Below are 17,078 nucleotides of genomic sequence, written 5' to 3'. Positions count from 1 at the left end.
AGGCCGGCAGTTATAGTTTTCAAGCTGGGCCGAGCACGTTGTACCGGCCCGGGCACAGCCCAAGCACTGGCATGACCCGGCCTCCTTCGTGCCCGTGCTAGGCATGGCCCGGCCGCAATGTCAGCCCTGTAGTGCCAGGCCCAAGCACGGCACGGCTAAATAGGCCGGCACAGCCTCGGCACGGCTCCCCCCACTTCTAGCCGTTGATGCCTCCCCCCGCTCATCCCGACCGTTGGATTTGCCCGTTGGACGCCCATAGTATATATAGTGAGCCGCTACCGTCTCCCCAAACCCTAATTCATTCCTCACCGCCGCTCTCTCTCTCTCCTGTCTCGCTCTTATCTCTATGACTCTGTGTCTCCCCTCTACTCTCTCGCCATCGGCCTCCTCTCTTCTTTTCCCCCTCCGGTGAGCCACTGCTGGCCGGCACTAGCACACGACACGGCCAAGTATACCCCTCCTCTTGATCTCACACCATTGATGTAGGCTCGTCCTCTCCTTGTCGTCCACCTCGTCATCTCCGTCGCCGTCGTCGACCTAGCCGGACGCTGGCAGCTCTGGTGCTCTGGATTTCAGGTAAGAATGCGTTGCCCTCTCGCTCGATCTCTCTCTTTCTCTCTGTTTCCCTACCTAACTCGACCTCTATTTTGTTCTAGTTCTACGTCGACGCCGGATCCGTTGAGGAACCAGAGGGCTGGATTCGTCCTTCGTCGATGACGTCGGCAATTCCGGAGCTCCGGCTATGAAGGTAAGAGTGAACCCTAACCTAACCGTAACCCTAGATCTGTACTAATACTGTGTTTTCTGTAGTCGTTGAGAAATCGGGCACCGGCGAGTAACGATGGCCCGCTCCTCTGACGAGACGGTTGAGGTCAGTGCCAACTGATGAGAGGCGGATGTGGGGCTAGCAGAAGATGATGACGAGGACGACCTACATGAGGACGCTGCGGAGCTGTTCGGCCATAGCGTTGAGGCTCCCATCGATGTCGGTGGCGATGATCCAGAAGGCGGGGGAGGGGGCGATGAAGAAGAGGACGAGAACAACGCCAAGCGCTCACGTCCCTCTACCTCAGCAGTGTGGCTCGATTTCAAGAAGCTCTTCAAAAAAGGGCCCAAAGGTAAGAAGATTAGGTATGCCGCTAAGTGCATCCATTGCCATAAATAGTACTCTACTCTCTCTAGTGGTGGCACCGGTCACCTCACCCGTCATATGGATAAGTGCGTTAAGAGGCGTGAGAAAATTCGCATGTCTCAGTCTCAGATCTCTTTTAATCCTGATGGTAGTATACGTAACTGGGATTACTGTCCTATGGTTGCTCGTACTGAACTGATTCGATTGCTTGCTAGGCTAGATGTTCCTATCTGTATGGGTGAAACTAATACATTTGAAGAGTACATTAGAACTACTCATAACCCCAAGTATGTTCCTGTCTCTAGGCAAACCACCACTAGAAACATAGTGAAATTCTTCACTGATTGCAAGGCTAAGCTTGTTGAGATTCTTAGTTCTTTTGCTGTTAATTGTGTTTGTCTGACCTCTGACATTTGATCTGGTAATGCCAAAGAGGACTACCTTAGTGTGGTTGCTCATACATAAACTCTGATTGGCAACTAGAGAAGAGGGTGCTTGGTCTTGTGCTTATTGATGTGTTCCACAATGGACAAAATATTGCTGACCGTGTTGTATTTGTGCTTGCTGATTATGGTTTGACTGAAAAGGTGTTTGTTGTTACTTTAGACAATGCATCATCTAATGTTTCTGCCATGCGTAGACTTAGACCTATACTGTCTAAATATCTTGGTTTGAGGTTGTAGATGATTCTGTTGAATCAGATAATGCATCAACTGATAATGCAGTTAGTTCTATGTTCTTGCTTTAGCGTTGTGCATGTCATATTATCAATCTAATTGTTAAGGAGGCTCTTGAAGCTCTTAAGCTTTTGATTGAAATATTTAGAACTACAATATCATTTTAAACTCATCTAACCAGAGAATTGCTGCATATAAAAGCTTGTACATTGCCACTCTTGTTAGGCCTAGAAAATTTTAGTTGGACATGGAGGTAAGGTGGAATTCTACATATCTGATGCTTAAGCATTTGTTTCCTCATAAGACCCCTTTCACTACTTTCATGCATGCTCACTATTCTAGGCTTGAAGGTGGTCGGTTGCTTTTAACTGATGAACATTGGGCTATGGTAGAAAAATATTAACATTTCTTGAACTATTTTATGATTCTACAGTTGCATTGTCTGGTGTGTACTATCCTACATTTCCACTTATGATTCATTATCTAGTTAAGATTACTATACACCTAAACAATCATGGTAATGACACTCACCTCAGACCTGTGGTTCAACCTATGATAGACAAATATAATAAATACTAGAGGGATATTTCTTTGCTTTATTCTTTTGCATTCATCTTGGACTCTCGAGCTAAAATAAAAGGTTTCAGTAGAGTGCTAAAGAGGTTGGGTCATCTTACCAATACAGATTATACTGCATACCAGGTTGGCACTAGAGGTAGACTTACTGATGTTTATAATAAGTATGAGGAGAAATATGGAGGTGTTGGGTTGATGAGGTCTGTCCCTCCTAACCTAGTAAGAAAAGGTCTGCTTGGGATAAAATTTATGATGATGGTGGTGGTGGTGGTTCTATTAGTGGTATCCATCCTCTAGCTGCTACTCTTAATATGTCTAGAGATACCTCTGCAACTGTCCTGCTGCAGGCTGCAAGTTCTTCTGCTTCTAATGCTTCTGAACTAGTTTCCTACTTGGACTGTGACACTGTTAGCCAGTTAGATGATGATTTTAACCTCTTGAACTGGTGGCATCAGCGCAAACTCACTTATCCGGTGCTGTCTATCATGGCTAAAGACATTTTAATTGTTCCTATGTCTACCATATCTTCAGAATCTACTTTTAGTACCACTGGCAGGATCATCGAGGAGCGGCAGAGGAGGCTGAAGCCTGAGATGGTGGAGATGCTGACCTGCATCAAAGATTGGGAGGCAGCAGAGACAAGGCTGCAACACAATGTGGAGGAAGGAGCTTGAAGAAGTATTTGAAGAACTTTATCTTGATTAGTGTCTTAGTGATCATTTATGTAATGTGACTGTAATATTCTGGACTTGTAAACTTTGATGTAAGGACAATAAACTTCTATGGAGCTGGGATGTACTCTTTTTCCCTATCTAAGGTTTGTCACAAGGATAAGTTTTATCTAGATGGGTTTTAATGAGACAACCATTGCACTAAAGCTCCTAATAAAATGTTATTTTGTTATCTCTTCCTGTGTTTGTATGATTATGTGATCTATGAGTTTTTGTAATATCAATTCTCTATGAACATGTAACTTTGAGTCTTCGATAAGTTCTCTAAACTTGTAACTTAAGATTGAGATGATGAAGTTATTGTCCTTAATATTCTAATCAATTCGAGGTGTTGGACACTTATAGTGCCAATGTCGGCACGGGCACTGCTGGGCCGCCGTGCCCAGTGTGATGGCACGGCATGGCTAAGACCTGATAGTGTCATGCCTGGGCTGGCACCTCAATACAGCGGCACTAACAGGCACGGCATGGCTAGTCTACTATACCGCGTAGTGCCATGCCTATTGAAAGGTCCTAGTATGGCTAGAGGGGGGGTGAATAGCCTATTTAAAAATCTATAAATCAACTAGAGCAATTTGATTAGTATGACAAATAGCGTAATGCAAACTTGCTCTAGCTCTACAAGGGTTGCAAGCCACCTATCCAACAATTCTAGCTGCAATGATTACTTAGGCACACAAACTTGCTACTCTCAAGAGCTCAACTAGATGAATGTAAACTACAAAGCAAGCTCTCAATTCTAATTACTCTAAAGAGCTTGTAACAACTAGTTTGCAAGAATGTAATCAAGTAAGTAGAGTGATTATACCGCCGTGTAGGGGATGAACCAATCACAAGATGAAGATTAAACCAATCACCGGGAGAATGCAAATGACAAGAGACAATCGATTTTTCTCCCGAGGTTCACGTGTTTGCCAACACGCTAGTCCCCGTTGTGTCGACCAACACTTGGTGGTTCGGCGGCTAAGAGGTGTTTCACAAACCTCGTCCACATGATAGGACACCGCAAGAACCGACCCACAAGTGAGGTAACTCAATGACACGAGCAATTTACTAGAGTTACCTTTTGGCACTCTGCCGGGGAAGGTACAACTCCCCTCACAATCACCGAAGGCGGCCACGAACAATCACCAACTCGTGCCGATCCTTCACCGCTGCTCCAACCGTCTAGGTGGTGGCAACCACCAAGAGAAACAAGCGAAATCCGCAGCGCAACATGAATACCAAGTGCCTCTAGATGCAATCACTCAAGCAATGCACTTGGATTCTCTCCTAATCTCACAATGATGATGGATCAATGATGGAGATGAGTGAGAGGGCTTTGGCTAAGCTCACAAGGATGCTATGTCAATGAAAATATGCAAGAGATTTCCCTTGAGTCGGCCATGGGGCTATAAATAGAGCCCCCATCAAATAGAGCCGTTATACTCCTTCACTGGGCAAAACGCGCTCTGACCGGATGCTCCGGTCATACAGACCGGACGCTGGCCCTCAGCGTCCGGTCGCCCGATGGACGCCATGCATCACCAGCTTCAAACGTTGTTCGTCAGATTTCAACGGCTACGAAGCTGACCGGACGCTCCGGTCAAAACTGACCGGACGCTGAAGCCCTAGCATCCGGTCGTTTCCAGTAAGCTCCTCGAGGCATGTTTTTTCGACCGGACGCGTCCGGTCCACCTTGACCGGACGCAGCCAGCGTCCGGTGCTCAACCCTTAGCCACTGTGCAGACTCGTCAGTTTGACCGGACGCAGAAACTAGCGTCCGGTGCATCTCAGGTCCAGCGTCTGGTGCAACACCGAAACTGGCGACCTCTCTGCCAGCTCGACCGGACGTAGCCTTTCAGCGTCCGGTCGCTGAGTGACCTAGCGTCCGGTCAGTAGACCAACGCCAGCATCATTTTGACCAACTCCATTTCAACTCTAACTTCTTCACCCTTGCTCAAATGTGCCAACCACCAAGAATTTTGCATCCGGCGCAATAGAAAATAGACATTTCATTTTCCCGAAATCGCCGAATCCCGCCTCGCATGTGTTAGCATATTTTCACAAATATTATCAAGGGTGTTAGCACTCCACTAGATCCTAAATGCATATGCAATGAGTTAGAGCATCTAGTGGCACTTTGATAACCGCATTCCGATACGAGTTTCACTCCTCTTAATAGTACGGCTATCTATCCTAAATGTGATCACACTCACTAAGTGTCTTGATCACTAAAACAAAATGGCTCCTACATTTTATACCTTTGCCTTGAGCCTTTTGTTTTTCTCTTTCTTCTTTTCCAAGTTTAAGCATTTGACCATTACCATGCCATCACCATTGTCATCATCTTCGCCATTGCTTCATCACTTGGAGTAGTGGTACCTATCTCATAATCATCTTGATAAACTAGGTTAGCACTTAGGGTTTCATCAATTAACTAAAACCAAACTAGAGCTTTCAATCTCCCCCTTTTTGGTAATTGATGACAACCCTTATACAAAGATATGAATTAAAGTTCATTTGAATCCATGTTGCTTGCCCAAGCATATTTACCATGTGTAAAGGATATGGACAAGTTTCATGAACTCTAAATGGTAGTAATTGCTCCCCCTACATATGTGCTAAGAGTTTGGATTGTAGCTTGCACATATGCTTAGATAGGACATATAGGAGTCAATTTCTACCAAGTGATGCTAAGGTGTAAGAGATGGACCTTTGAAGCGTGATACCAATCGGAGTGCACCAATATACCATCCTTAGCATCATTAGTAACTAGACATACACAAAAACTAGAATACCCCATGAGATCAACATTAAAAGCAAGGGTCTAGTTTTCATAATGTGAGCATGAGTCTAGTTACTTTTAGCCTATGCATGCTAGTTTTTCATTTCATCATTCAAACCTATAACTAGCATATACCACACAAGCATGGATGTTGAAACTTGGAATTTGTACCATGTGAGCAAATATATGAAATGTTCATTCAAATGCATCATACAAGTTTATGAGCTTGCTCCCCCTACTTGTGTGCTCAAAATTTTAATTGATCCCTTTCCTTTAGCATATCTCTCCCCTTATGTCCAATGCTCCCTTATCACTCATATCCTTGTTTCTCTCTCCCTTTGTCAACAATTAGCACAAAAGGTGAGCTTAAATTATGGATAGGTTGGGGTGAAACCATGTGAAATAAGGATCATTTTCTCAATTTTGGTTCAATCTAGATTACTTGCAAAAGATATTTAACTCGGTTTGATCCAAGGACAAGCTTCTTCACACCTCCAAATAAGGGCTATCTTGTACCATGTTGAGTTAAACACTTATAGCTCATTTTCTAAATCAAACACTAGGTTTACAAGCCCACAAACATGTCATATGCTACCACTAGATCATTTCAAACATACAAACAATAGTGGTACCATATAAGTATCAAATTCATTTGATTTTCATGAATGAGTCTAGGACATGATAGGAATGACTAGATGCACTAAACAAGTCCTTAGTAATGAATGGATGACATGTCAATCAACTTTACCTTGCTTTGCTCGAAGGAGAGGCATGTCATATAATGGGGGTGCATCAACACATATTGGAGAAGTCAAGTATGTTCAATTCATTCCTTAGCTTGCAAAACCTCTTCTCATCAAGTGGCTTGGTGAATATGTCGGCAAGTTGATCTTCGGTGCCCACACTCTCTATGCAAATGTCCCCTTTTTGTTGGTGATCTCTTATGAAATGATGGCGGACATCAATATGCTTCGTTCTTGAGTGTTGAACCGGGTTGTTGGTGAGCTTGACGGCACTTTCATTGTCACATAGCAATGACACTTGCTTGAACTTGATTCCAAAGTCACTCAAAGTGGCCTTCATCCAAAGTAATTGAGCACAACAACTACCGGCCAAAATGTACTCCACTTCGGCGGTTGAAAGTGCTATACTATTTTGCTTCTTTGATGATCAAGATACAAGTGATCTTCCCAATAGTTGACATGTGCCCGATGTGCTCTTTCTCTCAACTTTGCATCCCGCATAATCGGAATCCGAATATCCAATCAACTCAAATCTTGCTCCTTTGGGATACCATAATCCAACATGTTGTGTATGCTTCAAGTACCTCAATATTCTCTTTGTTGCCTTCAAATGACTTTCCCTTAGTGAGGCTTGAAATCTAGCACACATGCATACACTAAATATCACATCCGGTCTTGATGCGGTCACATAGAGTAGACTTCCAATCATAGACCGATACATCTTTTGATCCACCATGTTGCCACTAGCATCACTATCCAAGCTTCCACTTGTCCCCATTGGTGTACGAATAGCTTTGCTCTCATCCATTTCAAACTTCTTGAGCATGTCCTTGATATACTTGCCTTGACTAACAAATGTGCCATTCTTCATTTGCTTGATTTGAAGACCAAGGAAGTAACTAAGTTCTCCAATCATAGACATCTCAAACTCACTTGCCATCATCTTGCCAAACTCCTCACAAAATTCTTGATTTGTTGATCCAAAAATGATGTCATCAACATAGATTTGCATTACAAACAAGTCATTTCCAAGCTTCTTGGTGAAGAGAGTGGTGTCAACCTTTCCCATCTTGATTCCCTTAGAGAGTAGGAAATCCCTCAATCTCTCATACCATGCTCTTGGTGCTTGTTTCAATCCATACAAAGCCTTTCTCAACTTGTAAATATGGTTGGGTTTCTTTTCATCTTTAAAACTGGGAGGTTGCTCAACATACACAAGCTCATTGATGTACCTATTGAGAAATGCACTTTTCACATCCATTTGGTACAACTTGATGTTGTGGGCACATGCATAAGCTAGCAAGATCCTAATTGCTTCCAATCTTGCAACCGGGGCATATGTTTCTCCAAAGTCAAGACCTTCAACTTGAGTATAACCTTGAGCCACTAATCTTGCTTTGTTCCTTATCACTATCCCATCTTGATCTTGCTTGTTCCGAAAGACCCACTTGGTTCCAATCACAATATGACCCTTAGGCCTCTCAACTAACTCCCATACTTGGTTTCTTGTGAAGTTGTTTAGCTCTTCATGCATAGCATTGACCCAATCAACATTATTCAAAGCTTCATCTATCTTCTTAGGCTCAATGGATGACACAAATGAAAAGTGCTCACAAAATGATGCCAATCTTGATTTTGTTTGCACACCTCTTGAAATATCATCAATGATGGTGTCCAATGGATGATCTCTTGCAACATTGGTTGGTTGTAGCACTTGTACTTGATTGCTTAGTATTTGATTGATCACTTGATTGAGATGATGAACTAGCCATTTGTTGATCTTGCACATTGCCATTACTAGTGCTTGCTTGGATTTGATCATGAGAACCACTAGCTTGCATATTTGAGTTAGAGAGCACTTGATTCTTGTCATCTTCAATATCAATCACCTCTCTAGGCCTTATATCACCAATGTCCATGTTCTTTATTGCATTGACCAATTGAGTGCCTCTTACATCATCTAGATTCTCATCTTCCTCTTGGGAACCATTTGTTTCATCAAATTCCACATCATGAACCTCCTCAAGAGTACCACTAGCCAAATTCCAAACTCTATAAGACTTGCTAGTAGTGGAGTAACCAAGTAAGAAACCTTCATCACATTTCTTTTCAAACTTGCTCAATCTAGTGCCTTTCTTCAATATATAGCATTTACAACCAAAAACCCGAAAGTATGCTATGTTGGGCTTTCTTCCATTCAATAGCTCATAAGGGGTCTTTTCCATCATGGGGTGACAATAGAGTCGGTTGCTATAGTAGCAAGCCAGTGTTGATTGCTTCGGCCCAAAATGAATGACTCACATTATACTCACTCAACATTGATCTTGCCATATCAATCAAGGTTCTATTCTTTCTTTCAACTAGCCCATTTGATTGAGGAGTATACTTGGCCGAGAATTAATGTCTAATTCCAAATTCATCACACAACTCATCAATTCTAGTGTTCTTGAATTCACTACCATTGTCACTTCTAACTTTCTTGATGGTTGTTTCAAACTCATTGTGAATGCCCTTGACAAATTATTTGAATATTGCAAACACATCACTCTTGTCACCAAGAAAGAACACCCAAGTGTATCTAGTGAAATCATCTACAATCACAAATCCATATTTATTTCCACCAATGCTAGTGTATGTGGTTGGTCCAAACAAATCCATATGCATTAACTCAAATGCCTTGGATGTACTCATCATGCTCTTCTTAGGATGTGTATTACCAACTTGTTTTCCTGGCTTGACATGCACTACATAGCTTATCCTTTTCAAATGTGACATCTTTCAAGCCTCTAACTAAGTCATGCTTAATTAATTTGTTCAATTGTTTCATTCCAACATGACCAAGCCTTCTATGCCATAACCAACCCATGCTAGACTTAGTGATCAAACATGTTGACAATTGAGCTTCTCTAGCATTGAAATCAACTAAGTATAGATTCTCATATCTAAATCCTTTGAATATCAAGTTAGAGCCATCTACACTTATGATCTCTACATCATCCACACCAAATATGCATTTGAAACCAAGATCACACAATTGAGCTACCGATAATAGGTTGAAGTTCAAGCTCTCTACTAGTAGCACATTGGAAATGCTCAAGTCATTGGATATTGCAATCTTACCAAGCTCCTTGACCTTGCCTTTGCCATTGTCACCAAATGTGATACTATCAATCCCATTGCTCTTGCTTTCATTGATTGAATTGAACATTCTTGGATCACCGGTCATGTGTTGTGTGCATCCACTATCAAGAACCCAATGCCTTCCTCTGGCTTTATAATTTACCTACAAAAGAAGATCAATTCTTTTTAGGTACCCAAACTTGCTTGGGTCCTTGTAGGTTAGTCACCAAGGTCTTTGGTACCCAAATGGCCTTCTTCTTTGGGCCCACAATCGGTGTACCAATAAACTTAGCCTTCACACCATTGGCACCCTTATAAAGCATGTAACAAGAATCAAATTTGATTGAGGATACATTAGGTAGCTTGTTCTTGTTAGCCTTGCAATTTTGCTCTATATGCCCAACTTGCTTGCATCTATTGCAAAACTGACCATTGCCCTTCACAAAGCTAGCTTTGGGAGTGACAAAGGCCACCTTGCCTTTCTTGGGGGTATAGCCTAATCCCTCTTTGTTGAGAGAAAACCTTTGGCTACCCAAGCACTTTAGCAAGCGGGCATCTCCACCATAGGCATTGCCTAAGGCACGAGTGAGCTCATTCACCTCCTTCTTGAGGGTTTCATTTTCCACCATTAGTGATGTATCATTCATAGGTGGAGTGAAAGTGGTAGTGCTACAAGAAGTGTTAAGTGGGAGCAATAGCAATAGGCTTATAAGTAGATTCATTAATAAGATCACATGTTAGTCCCACATCACATGTAACTATCACTTGCTCCTCCTTAGGCTTCCTCCTTCTTGACTTGCTCAATGAGAGAGGAATGAGCTTTTTCAAGCTTTGAGTGAGCTTTGCCAAGCTTCTCATGGGCATCCATTAGCCCCTCATGAGTGGCATTGAGCTCATCAAAGGATTGCTCAAGAAATTTTACTCTCTTGTGCAATTCTTTGCACTCCTTTCTCTTCATCTCATTGCAAGCGTGCACTTGCTCACACATGTCCATGAGCTCCTCCTTGGAGTACTCCTCATCTTCATCATCACTCCTACAAGAATCACTTTCATCATCATCACTCTCATCATATTTTACCTTGGTAGGCTTAGCCATGAGGCATGTTGATGGAGTGTCGAAGATGGAGGGCTTGTCGTTGATGGCGATGCTTGCTAGTGCTTTCTTGATTGATTTCTTGCCATCATCACTAGAGTCATCACTATCCGATGAGCCATCACTATCCCAAGTGACCACATAGCCTCCACCCTTCTTCTTCTTTTGAAAGGTCATCCTCTTCTCCCTCTTCTCCTTCTTTTCTTTCTTGTCCTTCTTGTGTTTGTTCTTCTCATCTTCATCATTGTCACTATTGTAAGGACAATTGGCTACCACATGATCAGGACTCTTGCAATTATAGCATCTTCTCACATATTATTTGCTCTTGGTATGATCTCTTCTTTTTCTTGCACCATAGCCTTTCTTCTTCATGAACTTGCCCATCTTGCGCACAAAGAGAGCCATAGCTTCATCATCAATATCACTAAGATCCTTATCATCACTTGATTCTTTCTTGGACTTGCCCTTGTTCTTGTATGATGATGAACTAGCCTTGAATGCTACACTCTTCTTCTTCTTGTCCTCATCTTCCTTCTTGTCCTCCTTGTCATCCCCTCTCCCTTTCCACACGGTATGTCTCTTGTGTCATGACTTCACCTAGTACTTGGTTGGGGGTGATCTCCTTTAATCCTCCTCTTATGATTAGCATTCTAAACATTTCAAACCTTGGAGGTAGACTCATCAAGAACCGATGAGAGACATCATCATTCTTGATCTTTTCTCCCAAAGCCTTCAAATTATTGACAATGACTTGCAAGCGATGGAACATCTCCGGTATGCTCTCATCATCTTTCATCTTGAAACCTATCAACTTGTCCTTGAGAATATATAACTTGGCACTCTTCACCTCCGGTGTGCCCTCATAGGTTTCCTCCAATCTCCTCCACACTTCATTTGCTCTTTCACAATCCTTGATTTGCTCAAACACCTTTGGATCAAGGGCATTGTATAGGGTGTTGAGAGCCATTGTATTGCATTGCTTGTTAGACTTATCTTGGTTGGTGGGATTGTCGGGATTAATGATAGCATAATCATTCTCGATTACATCCCATACTTGATCATTGATTGAACCAAGATACACACTTATCTTTCTTTTCCAATAATCATAGCTTGTGCCATCAAAGAATGGTGGTTTGCCCCCCACATGGTTGAACACAACTTGAGCCATAATTTGACACCAAGGTTGTTAAGCCTTTAATCAAACGGTGACCATGGCTCTGATACCACTTGAAAGGTCCTAGTATGGCTAGAGGCGGGAGGGGTGAATAGCCTATTTAAAAATCTACAAATCAACTAGAGCAATTTGATTAGTATGACAAATAGCGTAATGCAAACTTGCTCTAGCTCTACAAGGGTTGCAAGCCACCTATCCAACAATTCTAGTTGCAATGATTACTTAGGCACACAAACTTGCTACTCTCAAGAGCTCAACTAGATGAATGTAAACAACAAAGCAAGCTCTCAATTCTAATTACTCTAAAGAGCTTGTAACAACTAGTTTACAAGAATGTAATCAAGTAAGTAGAGTGATTATACCACCGTGTAGGGGATGAACCAATCACAAGATGAAGATCAAACCAATCACCGGGAGAATGCAAATGACAAGAGACAATCGATTTTTCTCCTGAGGTTCACATGTTTGCCAACACGCTAGTCCCCGTTGTGTCGACCAACACTTGGTGGTTCGGTGGCTAAGAGGTGTTTCACAAACCTTGTCCACACGATAGGACACCGCAAGAACCGACCCACAAGTGAGGTAACTCAATGACACGAGCAATTTACTAGAGTTACCTTTCGGCACTCCGCCGGGGAAGGTACAACTCCCCTCACAATCACCGAAAGCGGCCACGAACAATCACCAACTCGTGCTGATCCTTCACCGCTGCTCCAACCGTCTAGGTGGTGGCAACCACCAAGAGAAACAAGTGAAATCCGCAGCGCAACACGAATACCAAGTGTCTCTAGATGCAATCACTCAAGCAATGCACTTGGATTCTCTCCCAATCTCACAATGATGATGGATCAATGATGGAGATGAGTGGGAGGGCTTTGGCTAAGCTCACAAGGATGCTATGTCAATGAAAATGTGCAAGAGATTTCCCTTGAGCCGGCCATGGGGCTATAAATAGAGCCCCCATCAAATAGAGCCGTTATACCCCTTCACTGGGCAAAACGCGCTCTGACCGGACGCTCCGGTCATACTGACCGGACGCTGGCCCTCAGCGTCCGGTCACCCAATGGACGCCACGCGTCACCAGCTTCAAACGCTGTTCATCAGATTTCAACGGCTACGAAGCTGACCGGACGCTCTGGTCAAAACTGACCGGACGCTGAAGCCCCAGCGTCCGGTCGTTTCCAGTAAGCTCCCTGAGGCATGTTTTTTCGACCGGACGCGTCCGGTCCACCTTGACCGGACGCAGCCAGCGTCCGATGCTCAACCCTTAGCCACTATGCAAACCCGTCAGTTTGACCGGACGTAGAAACCATCGTCCGGTGCATCTCAGGTCCAGCGTTTGGTGCAACACCGAAACTGGCGACCTCTCTGCCAGCTCGACCGGACGCAGCCTTTTAGCGTCCGATCGCTGAGTGACCCAGCGTCCGGTCAGTAGACCGACGCCAGCATCATTTCGACCAACTCCATTTCAACTCTAACTTCTTCACCCTTGCTCAAATGTGCCAACCACCAAGAATTTTGCATCCGGCGTAATAGAAAATAGACATTTCATTTTCCCGAAATCGCTGAATCCCGCCTCGCATGTGTTAGCATATTTTCACAAATATTATCAAGGGTGTTAGCACTCCACTAGATCCTAAATGCATATGCAATGAGTTAGAGCATCTAGTGGCACTTTGATAACCGCATTCCGATACGAGTTTCACTCCTCTTAATAGTACGGCTATCTATCCTAAATGTGATCACACTCACTAAGTGTCTTGATCACTAAAACAAAATGGCTCCTACATTTTATACCTTTGCCTTGAGCCTTTTGTTTTTCTCTTTCTTCTTTTCCAAGTTTAAGCATTTGACCATTACCATGCCATCACCATTGTCATCATCTTCGCCATTGCTTCATCACTTGGAGTAGTGGTACCTATCTCATAATCATCTTGATAAACTAGGTTAGCACTTAGGGTTTCATCAATTAACCAAAACCAAACTAGAGCTTTCACTTGTGCCAGTGCCATGCCAAGCGACCCATTTGGCCAACTATACTAACAGTTGACCGGCCCACTGTTAAGTTTTCGGTGATTGGCAAATGGCAAACGTAAGTTAGTGGAGTCAATCGTGTACACATACAAAAACATGGAGGCAAAGGTGTTAGTTGATCTCTACCTAGGCCCTTGTCTCTGCTCCCTGGTCGGGGGAGCCCAACCCTAATACGGTTGGTGGGCCCCTATTGCACAGCACACATAAATGGAAGGTGGGGATCAAGGCTCGGATGACGAGGTTCACTGGAGCCGCCATCCCACCTATAGAAAACCCTAATCCGATCCTAAAGAAGTGCTGCCAGCGACGGGATGTCCTACCACTACGTAGAAAACGATTTTTAGCAACGGTTTGATTTTTTTGTAGGGGCGGCTGGTGATGGAGCCGCCCCTACAGTGGCGTGCTCGGGTGCCCAGACACCAGCCGCCCCTACAAATGGAACAGCAGGGGTGGCTGGTGTTATGAGCCGCCCCTACAAATGGGGTCTGATTTGTAGGGGCGGCTCAATCACCAGCCGCCCTTGGAAATGGTATTTGTAGGAACGGCTGGTGATTGAGCCGCCCCTAAAAATGGCCCTGTATTTATAGCTCCGATTTGTAGGGGCAGCTCAATCACCAGCCGCCCCTACAAATGGCCCCATACAAAACAGAAGCAGCACCTTCTTCCTCCTCGGGTCACTCACTCCAACCCGTGAAAGAAAGGTGGGGAGGCCTTGGGCACCTCCCAAAAATTGCCCTACTAAGGGGGAAGGTTTTGGTCTCAAATCCTTTGGTGGAGAGGTTGTAGAAGGTAAGAAAATGCTATTCCACACTTTTTTAAAAGTTTTAATGGTTGGTTAGTGAATAATTAGAGTTTTGTTTTTCGCTCTCTTCTATGGTGCTTGAGCAATTTATGAGCAAATTAGACCCAACTTTTAAATGTACTAGGGTAAATTAGGGAGGGGAACAAGATCATACCCTTATTTGGTCCATGTTTCTTGATTTTAGTGAACAATTAGTTAGTTTTATGGATGTTTCATGTGCATGTGATCTAGATCTAGGGTTTGGTTTTTTTATTAATTTCGTTTTTGTAAATTTATGTTTGATAAAATTGGACTAGGGTTTGTATGAAAGATATTGGGTAAAGTATAATTATTGCTAATTGTTGTCTTTGAAATTGTTTATTGTAATCAATAAATATGTATTTTAATTATTTATGGATAAATGGGCCATTAATTAATTTTTCTCTACCATGGTGTGTTTGTATGCTTCATGTAATTATATTAGATTTATATTCATATATATCTGAGGTATATACAATTATTCTCAAATAATTATTACTTTGATTCATTTTTATATATATATCTGAATAAGTAGTCCTTTAATGTTTGTTTTGTTGTCGTTGTAAAAGATGGAGTACATGAACTCTTGGATGTATGGTTCGTTAAGGTTCAAGGCAGGTTTCCGTGAAGAGGTGGATAAATTTATTGAAGCCACAACGAAGCATGCAACGACATTGAAAGAGAATAAGGATATAATTATTTGCCCCTGTAAAGATTACAAGAACCGTATGGCATGGACAGATGTGACTATCATCTGATCACATTTGATTATGCGAGGATTTGTTGAGGACTACACAGTGTGGATTCATCATGGTGAAACGGTTATTGTTAACGACGAGAATGAGAAGGAATACGACGACGAAACCATAGAATCCCTGTCCCAATATTTAGCAGAGCTTGATGCACGAATGGATTTCGAGTTTGGTAATGAACAAGGTGGTGATGCTGGTGGTTGGGATGGTAACGACGAAGGTGGTGCCAATAATGATGGTGGAGCACGTGTCGGAGATGAAGATGATTTAGAGGACATAATTCGAACCCTTGGACCAGAGATTTTACTAAATAGCCCAAAAGGTCTAGAAAATTTGGAAAGAGTGACAAAAGCATCGAAGGAGACTGTGTATGGTGTTGAAAAGGGTTGTCCGACACATTGGACATTGCTACGTTTTGTGCTTGAGCTGCTCATCCTGAAGGCTAAGTACGGCTGGTCAGGCTGTAGTTTCAATGATCTATTGCATCTCCTGTCATGGGTGCTGCCAATACCAAACTCAGTTCTCGCCAACACATACCAAGCGAAGAAGGTCATAAGTCCATTGACAATGGGGGTTGAAAAAATACATGCATGCCCCAACCACTGTATACTTTTTCATGGCGAAACGTTCAAGTCACTGGATAAATGTCCCCGGTGTGGGGCCAGCCGGTACAAGAACAATGACCTTTACAGTGGGGATGAACCCTCCACGGGGAAAAAGAGGAATAAGAAGGGTACAAAAAAGGTGGTACAAGAATCTTAGCCCCCAGAGGACACTCCATTAGGCAACGATGCAAAGCAGAGAAGAATTCCTGCCCTGATAATATGGTACCTGCCAGTGACCGACCGCTTGAGACGTATGTTCCTAAACCCTAAAGAAGCCGCACTCATGACATGGTAGGATGATGAGCGCAAGGTGGATGATGATAAGATTGCACACCCGGCTAATTGTAGTCAGTGGCAAAGGTTTGATGAGAAGCACAAAGAATTCAGCGATGACCCAAGGAATATACGGTTTGGCCTGAGCACCGATGGAATGAATCCCTTCAATGAGAGGATGAGCAACCACAGCACATGGCAAGTGATCTTGACCATGTACAACATCCCAACATGGTTGTGTCAGAAGAGAAAGTACCTTCTCCTCACTATTCTTATTTCTAGCCCTAAACAACCAGGCATTGATATAGACGTGTTCCTCAAGCCCTTAATGCAAGAAATGGAGAGGCTATGGAGGCATGGGGAGCAGATGTATGATGCATTCCAAAAGGAGGACTTCATATATAGAGCAATAATATTTGTTACTACCAATGATTACCCCGCGCTATTTGCTTTGTCTGGACAGATCAAAGGGAAGACGGGATGCTTGGTTTGCTTGGATGGTACTACATGGGTGTACCTGGATGCATCCAAGAAGATAGTTTACCTAAGGAACCGACGCTTCTTAAAGACAAGTCACAAGT

The sequence above is a fragment of the Miscanthus floridulus genome, chromosome 14 (assembly GCF_019320115.1).
Source record: "Miscanthus floridulus cultivar M001 chromosome 14, ASM1932011v1, whole genome shotgun sequence".
Lineage (NCBI taxonomy): Eukaryota > Viridiplantae > Streptophyta > Magnoliopsida > Poales > Poaceae > Miscanthus > Miscanthus floridulus.
The sequence above is the reverse complement of the archived record's forward strand: the minus strand, read 5'-3'. Positions refer to the sequence as shown.